Source organism: Symphalangus syndactylus, chromosome 7 (genome assembly GCF_028878055.3).
Source record: "Symphalangus syndactylus isolate Jambi chromosome 7, NHGRI_mSymSyn1-v2.1_pri, whole genome shotgun sequence".
NCBI lineage: Eukaryota > Metazoa > Chordata > Mammalia > Primates > Hylobatidae > Symphalangus > Symphalangus syndactylus.
In genome coordinates, this window is record NC_072429.2 from 37729520 (window position 1) to 37744366 (window position 14847).

At 36.8% G+C, this 14847-nt stretch overlaps 1 long non-coding RNA gene across 1 annotated transcript in view; it reads right to left on the reverse strand.

Moving 5' to 3' along the window:
- Window positions 1–442: 442 nt before the first annotated feature.
- LOC129486191 (uncharacterized) overlaps window positions 443–14847 on the reverse strand; it is a 45770-nt gene continuing 31365 nt past the window's right edge. Inside the window, exon 3 of the long non-coding RNA XR_008658880.1 lies at window positions 443–768. This is a non-coding gene — a long non-coding RNA (uncharacterized lncRNA). The remainder of the gene's footprint in view (window positions 769–14847) is intronic.

Genomic DNA, 14847 nt, shown 5'->3' on the forward strand with positions numbered 1-14847 from the left:
CACATCACAGTGTCATGTGCAGATGGTGGAAGGTCTCAGGCCTTGCACCTTTATTTTTCCCCTTGGCCTTAATTCAGGTGCAGAAACTCTACATTTTCAGTGACAAGGTGAGATGCTCTCTTTGGATCATGGAAGTGACAAGAAGTCAGAGTGTGCCACCTACCTGGCATGATGCTCATGGACTGATATAACATCTGCCTACCAGCTGACTCTATATTCCTAATATCTTCTAGAGATCCAAGCTCATCAGGATTAATTGAGTTTTTCTAACTGGGGATAGGGTGGTTCAGTCTGGATTAGAGTTCAGGGCATCCATGAATTTGGGGTTATGGTCACTATTCAGATTGATGACTTTCATAGTATTTGATTGGTATGAAAATTCCAGGATTACATAAAACATGTCTTATGTCCAGTGGAAGTAGGGAGAATACTAGGCCAGGCCTGCCCAATCTCTTAACTCTATTTAAGATTTGAGGATATAAGGTGCCTGAGAGTAGGACAGGGGTCACTAAGAAAAAAAGCCTGTGATTATTTTAGCTCAGGGAGGTTGGTGATCACCTCAGCTTACTATAAAGCTTTTCCACTCACAGCATAATGTCTGCAGTCATCTTGACATTCCGTTACTTGGGAGAGGATGGTCAGGGCCAGTCCTGGGATGTTATAAATATGTCAAGGGCAGGGCAACAGGGAAAATGTGTGCTCTTTCTTCCCAGTCCTTGTAAGGGACAAATGCTTGACACTTTCTTCAGAAAGCTGACATCTGTCTTCCTGTCAAAATGAATCAGGGTCTCATTAGTCAAAGACAATGCTATGCTTCCATCACTGTGCACAAGGTGGCATGGGCGCTGGGTTGTCCATGATGAGATGATAACCACATTAGATAAGGTCCTCCTGTTGGTTCATAGGATCAACTCATGACTATCCACGGTACCTATGAGACTGCTGCATTATTCCATGCAGCATGGTGCTCCAACTTTGGCTTGTATGAGTTTTATCAAGGTTGCTTCTTAGAAAGTCAGACTTCTGGGTTACAACTGTAATAATTTGGATTGAGTCAGTCTCAGATAGGGCTAGGGTTTCTGATGTAATACTGATGCAGATGGGCGATGGTCACAGTAGTGTTCTGGAGCCAGCATGTACCAGCCCTTGAGACCTGATTATTAAATACACAGGAATTTTGTGAGCTGGTTATTTAAACATTGGTAGCATGAAATTAACCATGGTGGTAGTATTTATACCATGGAAATTGGCAAATAGTACAAATCAGAGCCTTTTTTTTTTCTGGATTGCTGGTTTACCAGCACACCATTAACCATGACAACTATTTCAGTGTTGTGAGACCAGAGCTGGACTGTGACTTGGGAGAAGAAAACGTTTGCTTTGGAAAGTCCTGTAATGTGCTTCGCCATTTTATGCAAGTCCATTTTCATCTCTGGGCCCAAGGTTTCCTTTATAAAATAAGAGCATTAGACTAGGTCAGTTTTCAAACCGGGTTGCACAATAGTCATTTGGAGCTCTCTGACCAAGACTGAAATCTGGGCCTCGCTCCCAGAGAGTCTGGAGCCTCAGACTAGCATGGGATTTCAGTACACTACACATGTATGTATAAAATATTTTTGGGAGAGTATACTTGCCACCACAGTTGAGAACTATTAATCTAGATGATGTCCACTGTTCCTTGAAGTTCTAGATTCTCAGCCTGTGCAAAATACTATGTTGCCTTATATTTCATTTTTGCATTAATCCCTGTCATGAAAGAAGAGTTCTTCTGCATAAGAGAATTTTACAGACAATTAAAGAATACACTAATAAATATCAGTCTTTTTTTTTTTTTTTTTTGAGACGGAGTTTTACTCTTATTGCCCAGGCTGGAGTGTAGTGGCGTGATCTCAACTCACAGTAACCTCTGCCTCCTGGATTCAAGCGATTCTTCTGCCTCAGCCTCCTGAGTAGCTAAGATTACAGGTGTCCACCACCATGCCTGGCTAATTTTTTGTATTTTTAATAGAGATGGGTTTTTAAAAATTTTTTTTTATTATACTTTAAGTTCTAGGGTACATGTGCACAATGTGCAGGTTTGTTACATATGTATACATGTGCCATGTTGGTGTGCTGCACCCATTAACTCGTCATTTACATTAGGTATATCTCCTAATGCTATCTCCCTCCCTCCCCCCACCCCACGACAGGCCCTGGTGTGTGGTGTTCCCCACCCTGTGTCCAAGTGTTCTCATTGTTCAATTCCCACCTACGAGTGAGAACATGCGCTGTTTGGTTTTCTGTCCTTGTGATAGTTTGCTGAGAATGATGGTTTCCAGCTTCATCCATGTCCCTACAAAGGACATGAACTCATCCTTTTTTATGGCTGCATAGTATTCCATGGTGTATATGTGCCACATTTTCTTAATCCAGTATATCACTGATGGACATTTGGGTTGGTTCCCAAGTCTTTGCTATTGTGAACAGTGCCGCAATAAACATACGTGTGCATGTGTCTTTATAGCAGCATGATTTATAATCCTTTGGGTATATACCCAGTAATGGGATGGCTGGGTCAAATGGTATTTCTAGTTCTAGATCCTTGAGGAATTGCCACACTGTCTTCCACAATGGTTGAACTAGTTTACAGTTCCACCAACAGTGTAAAAGTGTTCCTATTTCTCCACATCCTCTCCAGCACCTGTTGTTTCCTGACTTTTTAATGATCACCATTCTAACTAGTGTGAGATGGTATCTCATTGTGGTTTTGATTGCATTTAGAGATGGGGTTTTACCATATTGGCCAGGCTGGTCTTGAATTCCTGACCTCAGGTGATCCACCTGCCTCAGCTTCCCAAAGTGCTGGGATTACAGGCATGAGCCACCATGCCCAACCTAAATGCCATTCTTTTAAAACATTTTCTCTATTTAAATTTTTTTTCTTAAGCAGAAGAATCAGAAGAAAATTTTAGGATTTTTTTATATTTTAGAGTCACTATTATGGATGAGCATTGTTCATTTATATAACAAATATTTATTTGGCATCTATTGTGTGTTAGGTGTCTATTATAGAAGTGCCATAGAGAAGTAGAAAGATTGCTGGACTAGAGTTCAGGGCAAAATAATATTAATAATGGCTAATATTTATAATATTATATTACATACAATTTACTGTCCTAAACATTGTAGTTTTATCACCTCATTTAATCCTCATTACAATCTTCTGAGGCGGGTAAAATTAAATCCCTGTTTTACAGATGAGGAAACCAATGCACAAAAAAGATCTTCACTTTCTCAAGGTCACACAACTGGTTGGGGCAGAGATAAGATTCAAACCAGGCCCTCATCTTTCTGTGCGATCTGCGACAAGATTGTTCCCTCCAAATCCTTGGTTTCCTGTTATGCTAGGTGATCTCTGAGGATTCTTCAAGCCTCACAATTCTCAAGTCCATGTCTTCCCTCACGTGTGCCATGGAAAGCCTGTGTATCTTCATTGGCCCGGGGGAGAAAAACAAGGCTGCTGATGCCTGGCTCAGGGATGAATTATGCGATTTACAGTCACCAAAACTAGATTACAAAATGTATGCCCTGAAGTCCATGTTCACTAACATATTTCTGTTTTCAGTAAATATCGTAGATATGTAGTATGGTTAAGCACTAAAGATTCACTGTTAAAAAGAGATCAGCTTACCGTTCATTAAGTAAATGAATAAATAGATAATTGCAAAGTAAGACAGTAGAATGAAGGAAATGTACGGTAAGGGGTGGGGACAAGTAATCTGAAGATAAAATATTTCAGTTATAAGACTGGAAGGATGAGTGAGACCCAGCCATGGAAAACCAGAGGCAAGAACCAATCCAGATGTAGAAATAGCACATTCAAGGGTCCTGAGGCTGGAAAGCACATGGTGAGTTCAGGGAGGCCAGTGCAGCTGGAACATCAGGGGCAGGGAAAGGCTTGCACAAAATAAGTTGGAGAGGAGGCTCCTGAACTGTAAAGCATTTAATCATAAAATAACAGGTGCTGTTTTATTTGATATCAATCTGTTGACATAAGTGAGATAGATTGGATGGAGCCATTGAACAACGGAAAGTGTTCTCATACATAGAGTACACAGATCTCAAGTGTATATCTCCATATTTCAACAGCACGATCAAGATAGAGGGCAGCTTTTATCACTGGAGAGTCCCCTTATGTCCTTTCCCAATGCATATCATCCCCAATGCACATCCCCACTCCAGAGACAACCAAGCATTCGTTCAGTCTGTTGGACTTCATACAAATGGACTCACATAGTATGTATTCTTTTGTGATTGGCTACTTCCCCTTTGCATAATAGTTTTGAGATTTATCCATGTTGTTGGTTGTATTAGTAATTGATTCCTTTTTATCCATAGGCTACATGACATGAGATATCACAAATATTTGATTTCTACTCTTAACAGTTTTGGAAGGAATCTCAATGATCCAACCACAGAGCCCTGTGATTAACCCCCCTGCAGTATCCCACCTAGTATTCATGAATGGAAACACTTCCCTTGATGGAGGGGTTAGGGTCTCCCAAGGTCATTCATCCTGCTCTCTTTGCTTAACTCTTAAAATGAGGTCAATGCATATTCCAGTGCCTCTAGGACACAAAATAGTTGGCCCTCCATATCTGTGGGTTCCACATCCATATATTCAACCAACAGCAGATTGAGAATATTCAGGAAAAAAAGGTGGTCATGTCTATACTGAATATGTATATAGACTTTTTTCTTGTCATTATCCCCTAAAGAATATAGTGTAACAACTATTTGCATGGCATTTACATTTATTAGGTATTATAAGTAACCTAGAGATGATTTAAAGCATATGGAAAGATGTGCATAGGTTATATGTAAACACTACACCATTTTATATCAGGGACTTGAGCATCTGTGGATTTTGATATCTGTAGGGGTTCTGGAACAAACCCTCTACAGATACTGAGGGACAACTGTACTCACACCCTCTGCTTATTTGAAAAAAAGATGTGAGCCTAGAATAGCATTTTTCTTACTATTTGTGTTTTTAGTATTCAATATTATAGGCCATATTTTCTTTAAAAAAATTTAAAAGTATTTTTCGTTTGTTTCAGGAATACTCAGTGTTGTGGTATTAACAAGCCTAGAGTTCCTGAGGATTCCAGAGAGATGAAGCCCAGAGCTGGTCACCTGTCCTCTTATTTCTTACTAACTGGGAAAATAGTTGACCACTGCTCATTTCTGTCCTCTTTGAGAGAGACAGGGGCTCCCAAGGTAGTATTTTTCTGGCAAAATCGAGAAGCAACAGGCAAAGTACAGCCTACATGTATCTGAATGTGTGCAGATGAAAAGATGTGACATGACCGACTAAAGAAAAACACAAGCAAGCTTTTAAATAATTAAAGTTAGTTTTATTTAGAAATCTTACTGAGGCCTGTGGAGGCCTATGGACTGAGGCATATGTGCTGGGAGGAGGCTTTCAGAGAGGTTCTGTCAGACACCTCCAAAGCAGTGTTTAGCCCATTGCTTATACAGGTTTTGGGGATTCGGCACATGCAAAATCACATCAAATGAACACAAGAGCACATCTGATTACAGTTTGCAGGGGCATAATCCCTAACCTTGGCAGGTGTTCTCTTATGTGTAAATAAAGACAGGGGCCAGAGTCATTTATTTTTTAAGAAATATAGTGACTCAAGCAAGAGATGTGGAGACTGTGTGTGTTCTATCCTGTTTTGTCTTCAAAGCATCTTCCGGAGAGCTGCATTTCATGACAGATAGGGGTTTAAGCAAAAATGAGCAAATATTCCTTCTTATGTTTGCTACTTTGCCTCAACACAGCATAACAGAGTCTGAAGAATTTTGCTCTTTTCAAAGTTCTTTGGCTGTATGAGGCTGTCGCATTATGAAATACATATTTGATGTTGGTCCCCAAGTCCAGGCATACTATTCCTAAACCCCTTGGAATCTCCAGAGTGATAAAAGTGTCTTAAGTCCCTAGATAGTTTCAGGGTGGGGGCTGCTTGGCAAAAGGACATGAAGGCGTGACTAGAGGGTTGGGACTTTCAGCTCCAGCTCCCTACTTTTAGGGAGAAGCGAGGGGCAAAGGGCTGAGAGTTGAGTTAATCACCAATGGTGATTTAATCAATTATGCCTATAGAATGAAGCTTTCATAAAAACCTTAAAGGACTAAGTTCAGGAGCTTCTGGATAGCTGAGCATGAGGAGGTTCCTAGAGGGTGGTCTGCCTAGAGAGGACATGAAGGCTCCATGCCCCTTCCCACGTGCCTTGCCCTATCCATCTCTTCATCTGTCCATTTATCTGTATCATTTATTATATGCTTTATTAATAAACTAGTAGACATAAGCAAAGTGTTTCCCTGAATGCCGTGAGCCACTTTAGAAAATTAATGAAATCCAAGCAGGAGGTCCTAGGAACTGTGACTTGTGTCTGAAGTGGACACAGTCTTGTAAAACCGAGCCCTTACCCTATGGGAGCTGGTACAATCTGTGAATAGATAGTATCAGAATTGAATTGAATAAGAGGACACCTAGCTGAATAATCTGCTGGAAAATTGACTGACTGCTGGTGGGAAGAAATCCCCACACATGTGCCTGTTGGCCCTTTGTGTGTCTTCTTTTGAGAAATGTCTATTCATGCCTTTTACCCACTTTGTAATGGGATTATTGTTATTATTTTTTAACTATTGAGTTGTTTGAGTTCTTTGTATATGCTGGATAGTAGTCCCTAGTCAGATGAATAGTTTGCAGATATTTTCTCCCATTAACACGTCGTCTCTTCACTCTGTTGATTGTTTTCTTTGCTGTGCAGAAGCTTTTTAGTTTAGTATAGTCCCATTTGATACATTTTGAGACAGTGTCTCAAATGTCTTGCTGTGTCACCCGGGCTGGAGTTCCATGGTGCTATCATAGCTCACTGCAGCCTTGACCTCCTAGGCTCAAGCGATACTCCCACCTCAGCCTTCTGGGTAGCTAGAACTGCAAGTTCATGACACCAGCATGCCTGGCTAATTAAATTTTATTTTTATTTTTTTGTAGAGATGGCACCTCTCTATGTTGGTCAGGTTGGTCTTGAATTTCTGCCCACAAGCAATCCTTTTTGGCATCCCAAAGTGCTGGAATTACAAGTATGAACCACCATGCCTGGCTTTTATTTTATTTTTTTGTGTAGACATTGTAAGTGGAATTGCCTTCTTGATTTTGTTCTCAAATATTTCATTATTGGTGTGTAGAATTGCTACTGATTTTTGCATGCTAATTTTGTATTCTGTAACTTTATCAAATTTATTTATATCTAAGAGTTTTTTGGTGGAGTCTTCAGGATTTTCTAGACATAAGATTGTATTATCTGCAGAGAGAAACAATTTGATTTCCTCTTTTGCAATTTGGATGCTTTTTCTTTCCCTTGTCTGATTGTTCCGAGCAGGACTTGCAGTACTGTGTAGAATAGGAGTGGTAAAACTGGGCATTCTTATCTTGTTCCAGTTCTTAGAAGAAAGGCTTTCAGCTTTTTCCCACTTAGTATAATGTTAGCTGTGGGTTTGTTATATGTGGCCTTTATTATGTTGAGGAATGTTCCTTTAATGCCTGGTTTACTGAGAGTTTTTATAAGAAAGTCATGTTGAATTTTGTCAAATGCTTTTTCTGCATCCATTAAGATGATCATATGAGTTTTGTTCTTCATTCTGTTAATGTGATGGATCATGTTTATTGATTTATATATATTGACCCATCCTTGCATCTTTGGGACAAAACCCAATTGATCTTTTTGATGTGTTTATCTTTTTGATGTGTTGTTGGATTCAATTTGCTAGTATTTTGCTGAGGAATTTGCATCTATGTTCATCAAGGGTATTGGCCTGTGGTTTTGTTGTTGTTGCATCCTTATCTGTTTTTGATATCAGGGTAATGCTGATCTCATAGAATGAGTTAGAAAGAGTTCCCTCCTCTTCAAGTTTTTGGAATAGTTTGAGGAGAATTGGTGTGAGTTCTCCTTTGAAAGTTTGGTAGTATTCGGCAGTGAAGCCATCATTCCTGAACTTTTCTTTGTTGGAAGGTTTTTATCACTGATTCAATCTCATTACTTATTATTGGTCTGTTCAAGTTTTTAATTTCTTTCTAATTTAATATTGGTAGGTTTTATGTGTCCAGAATTTATCCATTTCTTGTAGGTTTTCCAGTTTGTCAGCATATAGTTGTTCATAACAGTCTTTGATGATTTTTTGTATCTCTTTGGTATCAGTTGTAATGTTTCCTTTCCATTTCTGATTTTGTTTATTTGAGACTTTTGTCTTTTTTTCTTGGTTAGTCTAGCTAGTGGTTTATTGATTTTGTTTATCTTTCCAAAAAATAACTTTTGATATCATTGACTCTTTGTAGCTTTTTCGCCTCTATTTCATTTAGTTCTGTTTTGAGTTTTTTTTTTTTTTTACTTCTACTAATTTTTGGTTGGTTTATTCTTGCTTTTCTAATTCCGTGAGGTGCATCCTTTAGATTGTTTGTTTGGAATCTTTCTATTTTTTTGATGTAGGCATTTATTGCTAGAAGCTTCCCTGTTAGCACTACTTTTGCTGTGTTTCATAGGTTTTGGTATGACAATTTTTGCTTTTCATTTGTTTCAAGGAATCTTTTTACTTCCTTGTTAACTTCTTCCTTGACCCAGTGGTCGTTTAGGAGCATGTTGTTTAATTTTTATGTATTTGTAGTTTCCCAAGTTCCTTTTATTATTGATTTCTAGTTTTATTCTGCTGTGGTCTTAGCAGATAGTTGATATAATTTTAATTTTAAAAAATTTGTTGAGACTTGTTTTGTGTCCTAATATATGGTCTATCCTAGAGGATGTTCTGTGTGCTAATGAGAAGAATGTGTATTTTGTAGCTGTGGGTGAACCGTTCTGTAAATGTCTGTTAGGAAAATTTGGTCTAATGTGCAGTTAAATCCGATTTTTTTTTGTTAATTTTCTATCTAGATGATCTGTCTACTGATGAGAGTGGGGTGTTGAAAGTCCTCAACTATCGTTGTATTGGAGCCCATCTCTCCCTTTAGATCTAATAATATTTACCTTACATATCTTGGTGCTCTGGTGTTGGGTGAATGTATGTTTAGAATTGTCATATTCTCTTGCTGGATTGATTCCTTTATCATTACATAATGATCTTCTTTGTCTCTTTCTACTATTTTTGATTTAAACTCTGTTTTATCTAAGTATAGCTATTCCTGCTCACCCTTGGTTTCCATTTGCATGGAATATCATTTTCTGTCCCTTCACTTTCAGTCTATATGTCTTTACAGGTGAGATGATTTTCTTGTAGGCAGCCAATAGTTGGGTCATGTTTTTAAAATCCATTCAGCCAGGCTATCTAGTTTAAGTGGAAAATTCAATTTGTTTACATTCAAGGTTATTATTGATATGTGAGGGCTTATTTCTGTCATTTTATTAATTGATTTCTGATTGTTTTGTGTATCCTTTGTTCCTTTCTTTCACTCTTATTATCATTGTGTTTTTGTGGTTTTCTATAGTGGTAACATTTGAGTCCTTTCTTTTTCTTATTTGTGTTTTCATTCTACCAGTGGGTTTCATACTTTTGTGCATTTTTATGAAGGCAGATATTATCCCTTTGCTTCCAGGTGCAGGATTCCCTAAAACATTTTTTTGTAGGGATGGTCTAGTGGTGATGAATTCCTTCATTCTTTGCTTGTCTGGGAAAGACTATTTCTCCTTCATGTACAAAGTATAACTTTGCTGGGAATAGTATCCTTGACTGACAGTTTTTTTTTTACTTTCAGCATTTGAATATATTATCTCAAATATATTATCTCATTCTCTTCTGGCCTGTAAGGTTTCTGCTGAAAAGTCCATTGTTAGTCTGATGGGGGTTCCCTTATAAGTGACTAAACATTTTTCTCTTTCTGTTTTTAGAATTCTTTCTGTCTTTGACTTTTGACAATTAGATTATAATATGCTGTGGAAAGATCTTTCTGCATTGTATCTGTCTGGGGATTTCTGACCTTTCTGTATCTGGATGTCTAAATCTCTTGCTAGACTTGGGCTGTTTTCAGCTACTGGTTTGTTACATAGGGTTTCTAACCCTTTCACTTTCTCTTTCCTCCAGGATACTGAAAATTTGAGTATTTAGTCATGTGACAGTGTTCCATATGTCACATAAGCTTTGTTCATTCTTTTTAATTCTTTTTTCTGTATTTTTGTCTGCCTGGTTTATTTCAAATGACTTATCTTCGAGTTCTGAAATTTTTCTTTTGCTTGGTTAAGTCTAATATTGAAGCTTTCAAATGTGTTTCATATTGCATTTAATGAATTCTTCATTTCCAGAATTTACATTTGATGGTTTTTTATGCTATCTATTTGGAAAATTTCTCATTCATATCCTGAATTTGTTTTGATTTTTTGTATTATTGTTCTGTATTCTCTTGAATCTCAATGAGCTTTCTTAATATCATTATTTTGTTTTTTAAATTAAAAAAATTATTATTATTTCAATAGTTTTTTTGGGAACAGGTGATTTTTGGTTACATGGATAAGCTCTTTAGTGGTGACTCTGTGATTTTGGTGCACCCATCACCCAAGCAGTGTACACTGTAACTGATGTGCAGTCTTTTATCCTTCAACCACCCCCGCTCTTCCCACTGTGTTCCCAAAGTCCATTGTATCATTGTTATGCCTTTGCATCCTCATAGCTTAGCTCCCACTTGTAAGTGAGAACATACAGTGTTTGGTTTTTCATTCATGAGTTACTTCACTTAGAATAATTGTCTCTAATTCCATCCAGGTTTTGACAAATGTCATTATTTTATTCCTTTTTATGACTGAGTAGTGTTTCATGGTCTATCTATCTATCTATCTATCTATCATCGATCACATTTTCTTTATCCATTCATTGATTGATGGATATTTGGGCTGGTTCCATGTTTTGTGATTGCACATTGTGCTGCTATAAACATGCATGTACAAGTATCATTTACATATAATGACTTCTTTCCCTCTGGGTAGATACCCAGTAGTGGGATTGCTGGATCAAATGGTAGATCTACTTTTAGTTCTTTAAGGAATCTCCACATTGTTTTCCATAGTGGTTGTACTAGTTTTACATTCCCACCAGCAGTGTGAAAGTGTTCCCTTTTCATTACATCCGTGGCAACATCTATTATTTTTTGAGTTTTTAACTATGGCCATTCTTGCAGGAGTAAGGTGGTATCACATTGTGGTTTTGATCTGTATTTCCTTGATCATTGAGATGTTGAGCATTTTTTCCTGTTTGTTGGCCATTTGTATATCTTCTTTTGAGAATTGTCTATTCATGTCCTTAGCTCACTTTTTGATTGGATTGTGGTTTTTTTTTGCTGATTTGTTTAAGTTCCTTATAGATTCTAGGTAATAGTCGCTTGTCAGATGCAGTTTGTGAAGATTTTCTCCCACTCTGTTTGTTGTCTGTTTACTCTGCTAATTATATCTTTTGCTGCACAGAAGCTTTTTAGTTTAATTAGGTCTCATCTATTTATCTTTGTTTTTGTTGCATTTGCTTTTGGGTTCTTGGTGATGAAGTCTTTGCTTAAGCCAATGTCTAGAAGGGTTATATTCTAGAATTTTTATGGCTTCAGATCTTAGATTTAAGTCTTTGATCCATCTTGAGTTGATTTTTGTATAAGATGACAGATGAGGATCTGGTTTTATTCTTCTACATGTGGCTTGCCAATTATCCCAGCAGCATTTGTTGAATAGGGTGGTACATTTCCCCACTTCATGTTTTTGTTTGCTTTGTTGAAGATCAGTTGACTGTAGGTATTTGGCTTTATTTCTGGGTTCTCTATTCTCTTTTATTGGTCTATATCCCTATTTTTATACCACTACTGTGCTGTTTTGGTGACTATAGCCTTATAGTATAGTTTGAAGTCAGGTAATGTGTTGCCTCCAGATTTGTTCTTTTTGCTTAGTCTTGCTTTGGCTACATGGGATCTTTTTTAGTTTCATATGAATTTTAGGATTTTTTTCTAGTTTGTTGAAGAATGATGATAGTATTTTGATGAATATTCAACAACAAATTTGATGAGTATTCAACAGCAAATTTTGTTGAATTTGTCAGTTGCTTTTGGCAGTATGTTCATTTTCACAATATTGGTTATATTATATTGATTATACCCATTCATGAGCATGGGTGTGTTTCCATTTGTGTGTGTCATCTATGATTTCTTTCAGTAGTGTTTTGTAGTTTTCCTTATAGAGGTCTTTCATCTCCTTGGTTAGGCATATTCTGAAGTATTTCATTTATTTTTTGCAGCTCTTGTGTAAGGAGTTGTGTTATTTATTTGATTCTCATCTTGGTTGCTGTTGGTGTATAGCAGTGCTACTGATTTGTGTACTTGATTTTGTATCCTGATACTTTACTGAATTCATCAGATCTAGGAGCTCTTTGGTTGAGTACTTCGGTTTTCTAGGTATACAGTCATATCATTGGTGAACAGCAATGGTTTGACTTCCTCTTTACCATTTTGGATGCTCTTTTTTTCTTTCTCTTGTCTGATTGCTCTGGCTAGGACTTTCAGTACTATGTTGAATAAAAGTGGCAAGAGTGGGCATCCTTGACTTGTTCCTGTTCTTGGAAAGCTTTCAACTTTTCCCCAGTGAGTATAATGTTGGCTGTAGATTTGTCATAGCTGGATTTTATTACCTTACGGTATGGCCCTTCTTTGTCCATTTTGCTGAGGGTTTAATCATAAAGGAATGCTGGATTTTGTCAAATGCTTTTTCTGCATCTATTGATATGATCATATGATTTTGTTTTTGATTCTTTTTATGTGATATATTGAATTTATTGACTTGTGTATGTTAAATCATCCCTGCATCCCTGGTACGAAACCCACTTAATGATGGTGGATTATCTTTTTGATATGCTGTTGGATTCAGTCAGCTAGTATTTTGTAGAGAATTTTTGCATCTATATTTATCAGGGATATGGTCTGTAGTTTTCTTTTTTTGTTATGCCCTTTCCTGTTTTTGGTATTAAGGTGATACTGGCTTCACAGAATGCTTTAGGGAGGAGTCCGTCTTTCTCTATCTTTTGGAATAGTTTCAGTAGGATTGGTAGCATTTTTTTTGAATGTCTGATAGAATTCAGCTATGAATTATCTGGTACTGGACTTTTTTTGTTGTTGTCCATTTAAAAAATTACCATTTCAATCTCACTGCTTGTTATCAGTCTGTTAAGAGTTTCTATTTCTTTCTGGTTGAATCTAGGAGGGTTCTATATTTATCACAACCCCTCTAGATGGAATTTATCCATCTCCTCTAGATTTTCTAGTTTTTGTGCATGAAGGTGTTCATAGTAGCCTTGAGTGATCTTTTGTATTTCTGTTGTATTGGTTGTAATATCTCACATTTCATTTCTAATTGAGCTTATTTGAATCTTTTCTTTTCTTTTCTTGGTTAATCTTGCTAATGGTCTATCAATTTTGTTTATCTTTTCAAAGAACCAGACTTTTATTTCATTTATCTTTTGTATTTTTTGTTTCAATTTTATTTAGTCTGCTCTGATCTTTGTTATTTCTTTTCTTCTGCTGGGTTTGAGTTTGGTTTGTTCTTTAGTTCCTTGAGGTGTACCCTGAGATTGTCTATTTGTTCTCTTTCAGACTTTGCAATGTAGGCATTTATTGCTATGAACTTTCCTCTTAGCACTGCTTTTGCTGTATCCCAGAGGTTTTGATATGTTGTGTCACTGTTATCATTCAGTTCAAATAATTTTTAAATTTCTATCTTGATTTCATTGTTGATCCAACAATCATGCAGGAGCAGGTTATTACATTTCTATGTATTTGTATGGTTTTGAGAGTTTCTTTTGGAGTTGATTTCCAATTTTATTCCACTGTGGTCTGAGAGAGTGCTTGATATAATTCCAATTTTTTAAAATTTATTGAGACTTGTTTTGTGGCCTATCATATGGTCTATATTGGAGAATGTTCCATGCACTGATGAATAAAATGTATACTCTGCAGTAGTTGGGTAGAATGCTCTGTAAATATCTGCTATGTCCATTTGTTCTAGGGTACAGTTTAAGTCCATTGTTTCTTTGTTGGCTGTCTGTCTTAATGACCTGTCTAGTGCTGTCAGTGGAGTATTGAAGTCTCCCATTATTATTTTGTTGCCATCTATCTCATTTCTTAGGTCTAGTAGTAATTTTTTATAAATTTGGGAGTTCCAGTGTTAGGTGCATATATATTTAAGCTTGTGATATTTTCCTGTTGAACTAGTCCTTTTATCATTATATGATGTTTCTCTTTGATTTTTTAAAATGTTGTTGCTTTAAAGTCTCTTTTGTCTGATATAAAAATAGTGACTCCTGCGAGCTTTTGGTGTCCATCTGCATGGAGTATCTTTTTCCACCCCTTTACCTTAAGTTTATGTGAGTCCTTAGTGTTAGATGAGTCTCTTGAAGACAGCAGACACGTGGTTGGTGAATTCTTATCCATTCTACTGTTTTGTATCTTTTAAGTGGAGCATTTAGGCCATTTATATTTAGTGTTAGTATTGAGATGTGAGGTATTATTCTATTTCTAGTGCTAGTTATTGCCTGAATACATTTTTCCCATTGTGTTATTGTTTTATAGGCCCTGCAATATTTATGCTTTCAGAAGGTTCTATTTTGGTGTGTTTTGAAGTTTTGTTTCACGATTTAGAACTCTTTTTAGCAGTTCTTGTCATGCTGGCTTGGTAGTGGTGAATTATCTCAGGATTTGTTTTTCTGAAAAAGACTTTATCTTTCCTTCATTTATAAAGCTTTCCTTCATTTATAAATTATCTTGGCTGATAATTATTTTGTTTAAAGAGGCTAAA